A 7,132-nucleotide genomic window follows, 5' to 3' on the forward strand; every position below is an offset into this window, starting at 1 on the left:
GGGCGCCCTGTTTGCCCGGCCTATGGGTCGGGCCTGCGCTTCAGATGCGTCTCCAAGGAGTGGCTATGCCTCATCTCTGGCCCGGCTTTCGTCTCTCAACATAAGTCAAGCAGCACATCGGAATTGCTCCTTGTCGCTGTCTACAATGAGGTCGATCAGCCCCACGGCGATATTGTTACGAATGTGATTGACATGGAAGACAACTCTGTGTGGATGATCAAAGCCATAGGTTTTCTTCCCTGTCGTCTGCTCGAGTTTTGACAGCCTTGTTTGTGTGTCCTGCTCTGATTCCATTATCCGCGTGTCGATGTTGTCACCACAAATAAGATGCTCGTGACATGCCACGAATCGGATGGGGTCAGCGAGGTCTACACCATCAGCTTTGGCCGCGCCACAGTGTCCAACTCAAGCCATGGAGCAAGATGGATCCAATCCACATATTTGAGCTCAACTACACCTCGTGTATGATCCACACATAGGTACACCATCTACGTTTTTTTAGATAACCTACTAGGCTTTATTCATCATGTAATATGGATACAGATCTTACAATGGAATCATGTGGCTGCCCCAGTCAAATGTGGCGACCCTGATCCATAGTAATTAAGTGCATGCCTAGCAAGATTATGTGGCTCAAAGTTTGAGCTCCTAGACTCATAATTGAAATTACAAGAATTAAAGAGTTTGCCAAGATAAAATTTCTTTAACTACTCCACCATAATTGTCTCTGATCCTTCATTGATGTGCTTTACCACTGTCTCATAGTCCGACGCAATAGCAAGATTTTGATGCCCCACTGCAAGTGATAGTCCCTCAAGGCTGACAATTGCTTCTAGACTTGGCGGGTCTGTCATTCCCCTAATAACGAAAGCCAATGGTCCCAGGTAAACTGCCTAGGTGATCTCTCCACACAAGCACAGCTGAACCCACCCAATGTGAAACTACCGCATCGACATTGATCTTCACATGCCCTGCCGTTGGAGGGATCCACCTCTTCCACTGAATGTTGGAGCTACCCTACTCCCCTGGTTCCCACCCGCACTTCGAACCTCGCCTAGCTTCGTAATGAAATGAGTGATGAACATAAATGTTGACATAGGGCTTTGGTTAATCCCTTCGTGAATTAATTTCATTCGTGCCCACCATATAGCCCAAAGCGTGATTCTCAATCTTATAAACTTTTGGTGAAGCAACTGCTAAATCATTGTAAATAAGTTCATTGATCAGTCACGCACTCAAGCAAGCTGTGTCGCCATGAATCTGACATCCCACAAACAACACAACTACACGTAGTCGACATGTTCCTATGCATTCTCACATCTTCCGTCGGGATGGACTGATGAGCTAACCTCCACATAAACACTCGAAGCTTTGCTATGCAAAGTACTACTGGGGTAAATTGCTTTGTGAGGTCGCAAAGTTCATGAACTATCGCAGGTCTATCCACTCCATGATACTTCCAACACATGATACTCATTGTGTCCGACGGAGATCACTTTGGGCTCCGCCCAAGGCGCATCATTGGTTTTCTGATTATGGTTCTTCTTCTGTAAACCCTTCTCTGCACTTGCAGAAACTCTAGCTCTTTTCGAGTCCTGCTTAGATGACGGACTCAATGGGATAACCGGGTGCGGTCAGCATTAGCCGGTTACCAACCGTAGTTGTGGCTCCCTTAGGGATGGTTGTCTTGCCTACGGATTCCGCATTCACATATGAGGATCTCTTCCTACTGGGGTCGGCCTCCTCCATATAAGCTTCGGGATATTCATACTTAGAATTATGCGAGTGTTGTGTTCTTCACCTTCCAAAACCGAAAAAAGTACCGCCCCGTGGAGCTCCATGAGCAAAGCCTCCCCTCCGCACATGTCCTTCACCTGGGCATCTCCCTCCGGCACGGAAGCACATTGCCCTCAATACCTTGAACACTAGTGCTTTTGGAGGGTGAACAACATCCACATGTTCCTTATATTGATGGCCAATATGACCACACACAACACACCAATCTGGATGACACTCATATTTGACGATAAAAATCCGACTCTTGTTTTCCTTCACCATTGATGTAGCATTCTTGAGTGGTTTGTAAATGTTGATCTTATGCGGACCCTATAAAAGTTCCCCTCAAACTCATGAGTTGGTTCCACGAAAACCACCTCACCAACCTTTCCAGGTAACGCCATCAACATGGGATAGTAGCCGTTAGGGAGATCATGTATCTGAACCCAGAGCTCAAGGGTATCCAACTTGATTTGCGACGGCTTGGTAAATCTGCCACACAACGTATGATCACAACAAAACCCTTGTAATTCCACAACCCTTCTTCCATGATTCGCTCCCACTCATGCAAACAAGACAAATTGTAAAGTGTACAAATTATCCTCAAGGGTCTAATATTTACCTCCTGGGCTAGATTCCAAGTTGCTCTCGTCGTTTTGAAAAAAACAAAATTGGCTGTAAGATATTTCTCCATGTGGACTCTTGCAAGTGCCATCAATTTTATTGACTCTGGAGGGGGGGGCTCTTCTTCCTAAAACACCACACCATCTAGATCATCCTCCTGGAGACCTAACATCTCCATCATCTCTGCTAGATCCTTCGAGTCCATCGCCCTGGAGCCCGAAGCTTTTTCTACCATGCCTAAAAACCCTAGCCCGGTGATGAGATCAATAGAGCTGTTGTTGGAACCCTAGTTTGCCTTCCTCAGCAACCATGAGGCCAAGACCGAGCAACTCCTCCGAGAGAATCCCTTGACCAATCTGAGCAAACGGGGAGGTGGAGGAGGGCCGCATGGGATTGAAATTCACGACGTTCGGCTGTCGCTACCACGAGTACAGGAACTCTAGGGAGAGGGGAAAACCTATAGGTACACCATCTACGTGCTAACATATGGCTGATGTTTGACGCTGACAAAAGCAAATGGGTCAAGGCATATATGATCTGATAGTCATGTTTGCATGACACTATTCATCAAAATAAAAATAAAAAAGCAACACATAACATAGTACTCTATATAAAGGGAAACATTAGGTTTCAGCCGGCGGATCGCACGCGAGCGTTCGCGGTCTTCTTCTTGCGACACGTGTCTTGTATGGGTTCGTCTAGTACTATTTTCTAGAGGTCCTGTGTGACACGTGTGTGGCTGGTGGAGAAACCAAAAGGTTTTCTGCAATAATATCTATGTTGCAAGAATTTCTTTCGCAATAATTTCCATGTTGCAAAAAAGTGAAAACGAAAAAAATGCAACGTCACCAGCGGAAGCTGCGACATTTTTTTTATTACAAAAAATTCTGCAACAATATCCATGTTGCAGAAGTCATTTTCGCAACATCATCTATGTTGCAAAAAAGTGAAGGCGGGTTTTTTTTGCAACACAATCTCTATTGCAAATGTTTTTCCGCAACACGAGCTCTGCTGTAAAAAAAATTGAAACACAACCTTTGTTGCATTGGTGAAGAAGGCCAGGTCGTTGGATTGTGCCAGATCTGGCGACTGCTGAGGCGGCGTATCTTTTTAAAAGATCTGCCGACCGACGCCTATTGCGGCCCACACCTATATAAAACTAGCAAACTAAACTACTTTTTTTCTTTTTCTTCTTTTTTGTACTTTTAGTTTTTTTACGAATAACAAACTTTTTCAAATATTATAACCTAGTAAACAGTAAAAAACATACAACTATTTTTCTAAGTTTTTTTACACTAACTAACTAGCAATTCACAAGCAACTACTTAACATATGTAACTAGCTAACTAATACTCCATCCGTTCCATAATGTAGTGCTTATAGATTTTTTGAAAAGTCAAAACCTCACAATCTTTGATCAAGTTTATGGAGGAAAATATTTACATCTAAAATGTCAAAACATATAGCATTAGATTCATCACAAGATGTACTTTCATATTTAATATTTTTTGGTATTGTAGATATCAATCGTTTGCTCTATAAACTTTGATCAAAGTTTGCAAAGTTTGACTTTTAAAAAACTATACAAACTACATTATGAAACGTAGAGAGTATTGGCAATTAACTAAATAGCATTTTAGTTACAAAGCAACCAATTAATTGAACTAAAACTCATTAATATAACAGAAAAACACCGTGCCTTAGGTGCTGGCCGGATCCGGTTGCAGGTGTGGGTGGCGGGGCAGGAGGCGGTGCGGTGTCTTTGAAGGACGACACAGGCGGCTGAGGATTGTGGGGCTGTCCAGTAATTAGTCAAAAAGAAAATGTTGCCGTGGATGATCGTAGACGGCTTGATTTTACTTTTTTAATAAGATTGTTTTTGAAATGCTGCATATAAAATGAATTTTGTCAAATGATTAGATGCAAAGCATTGTTTTTTGGGAAAAGTATATTTTTCGTCCCTCAACTCTTTTAAAAATAGAGAAATGATCCCTTAACTTCAAAACCAGCAAAACTTAGTCCCTCTACTTTTAAAACCAGATAAGTTTAGTCCCCCGTGCTATTTTAGGTGGTTTTCTTTCGACTTGGTGTGGTATTATGGTATACACTACAGAAAAAAAATGTTAGAGCCAGGGAAGGTTGCGCACTGCCGGCCCCCATCATGCTCCCCATCGCCACTTACGCCGCCTTCCTCATGAGCACACAAGCAGAGCAGCAGCAGTGTGCGTCCTTCCGTGTCGGCTGCGACATATGCCTGTATGACTTTGCCGATGGCGAGATCGTCCGTGTGCCAGCCTGCTCAACGGCGGCAACGCGACTTTCCGGCGAGAGTGAGCTTGCAGCGCTGGCTTGATGTGGTCCGCTCGTAGTTGATACGATTACATGTCAATGCATGTACGCAGCAAAAGCAAAGTAGACAACTAGCGTACGTATGCACCTTAATTGATCTAAGCTGGTTCCTCTCGGGACAAAAGCACCAGCCAGTGTTTAGCTCTCAACTCACACGCTCAGGTATCCCCGCAAAAAAAAACTCACACGCTCAGGTGCACTTTGATGCATGTGAACACCAGGACTCGAGTAGTTTGTCCAGCGAACAACTTGACGCGCGGCTGGACACTTGCAGCGACATGCATGCAGCTGCCGGACTCGACGCGCACGGCCACCACACAAAATAGTGAGCGCATGCCCTGCTAACTGAATGGGAAGAAAACAGGAAAAAATCAACCGACTAACTAATGATTCAACAGCCAGAAGCGCATGAGGGAGAGCTTGCTTTGTATACGAGCGAGCTAGTACCAGGCTAGCTTTGTACAGCAGAATTACCGTCAGTTGGGCGCTGCCTCGGCCAGGAGGGGTGGCATCATGGCGGACAGCTACCGCGCAGAATCAAAACCACTGCACGTCGGGTAGAAAACCACCCGAAACGGTACGAGGGACTAAACTTATCCGGTTTTAAAAATTAAGGAACTAAATTTACCCGGTTTTAAATGTTGAGGGACTAAGATTTGCTGGTTTTGCAGTTGAAGGACTATTTGTATACTATCAAAAAAGTTGAGAGACGAAAAATATACTTATCCCTTGTTTTTTTCTTGGGAAGATGCAAAGGTAGTGTTTCGTATACACATAACATGCTTAAATGCTTTCATCACAATAGTATATTGGGCAGTGTCTGAAGCTGGATGTGTTTATGGACGTGTTTTACCGGAGTAATTAGAGAACAAAACTTCCTCATCCAACGGCAAAGATAGGGCTCGGCTTTTTTATTCTCACCCTAAGATTCTAGTCCTGAACAAAGTTTACTCGCAACATGACAAATCAAGACCACCCGTTAAAAAAAAAGACCGCCCGTAACAAGAGAAAGAAAAAACATGACAAATCAAGACAACTGGGATACACATTTTACTTTGGACAGTGATATTTGACAACCGTGTGACAGATTGCAAAAGTACCAACCCATCTCCCACCTTGCGATCCCACGTCCTCCCGAACAGTCCGCCTCCTTCGATCCCGCGTCCTTCTCGATTTTCTGGGTTGCTCCTGATCCCCGCACAAAAATAGGTAAAAGAAACGGCGACCTCCTACCCTTCGATCCCACGTCCTCCCGAACAGTCCGCTTCCTTCGATCCCGCGTCCACCCCATGTTTTTCCCTGGAAAGAGTAAAAACTAAAGGATACCCCGCGCGTTGTTGCGGGAATTCATTGATGGAAGTTCTGTTCATAACATGAGAACTAAAATTAAAATACATATGACTTATTATGTATGTTACATATAGTTATTAAAATATCTACTGAATGGTATATTGGTATCCCTAAAAAAAGATGGTAGCATTAGTAGCTTTTGTAAAAAAATAATGATATTTGATCCAATGGCTACATTACACTGTAATTTTAAAAGAATGATACAAAACTGACAAATGGACAGCATGTACTCCTAGACAGTTGAACTGGTTGAGAGCCGACTTAAGATGGCAGAACATAGTTTGTTGATGTGTAGAGGAAAGTAATAGTAATAAAAGAAAGAAAATAATAAGGCCAGATCTAGCAATGTTTTGACAGATTGTTCATGCACACTGCCCTGTTTGGCGACACTTACTGTTTCCCGATGTACGTGACATAGTTATTTAATTAATTGCTCTAAGGATAGAACCAACAGTAAAACTATCAATTAGAAGCACATATGAAAATAAAAATGGCATGTGTATTTTGTGTCTTCAATGTAGCCATCTCATCCAGGTAGATCGATTATGCTCCTTAGGCATGCCATCTAATTGGAATGATGCAACAACATATGGGTTGAAGAAGAAATCACCGAGGTAGCTGTACAAACAGACTCATTAGGCAGCAGAAGCACTTGTACCAAGGTAACCTGAATGAGTAATTTAAAAAAAATGTTCTTAGCTGCAAATATGGTAAAGGAAAGCGAAGGCCATGTAGATGGACACCAACAAATTGCATTCCAAAAAGACAACATGTGTTTTGCAACTCTACATCATCGGAATGATGGATGGTTAAAAAACACAAATTAGTACCTTGTAAGATATATGAGGGGTAGAGGAACGCCTTTGAAGTTGACAATGAGCAGCCTGACATTTGCAGCACCAGGGGAGTCGTCAGTGTAGGTCTCCAAATGTGAGCTGCCAAAATCGAAAGGCTTGCAAGCACAGTACCACACAATGATGCAGATGATTTGCGTAAATTAAGCCTAGGAGATACATTGGCATCTGAGATTGTA

The sequence above is a fragment of the Triticum dicoccoides genome, chromosome 7A, assembly GCF_002162155.2.
Source record: "Triticum dicoccoides isolate Atlit2015 ecotype Zavitan chromosome 7A, WEW_v2.0, whole genome shotgun sequence".
NCBI classification, from domain to species: Eukaryota; Viridiplantae; Streptophyta; class Magnoliopsida; order Poales; family Poaceae; genus Triticum; species Triticum dicoccoides.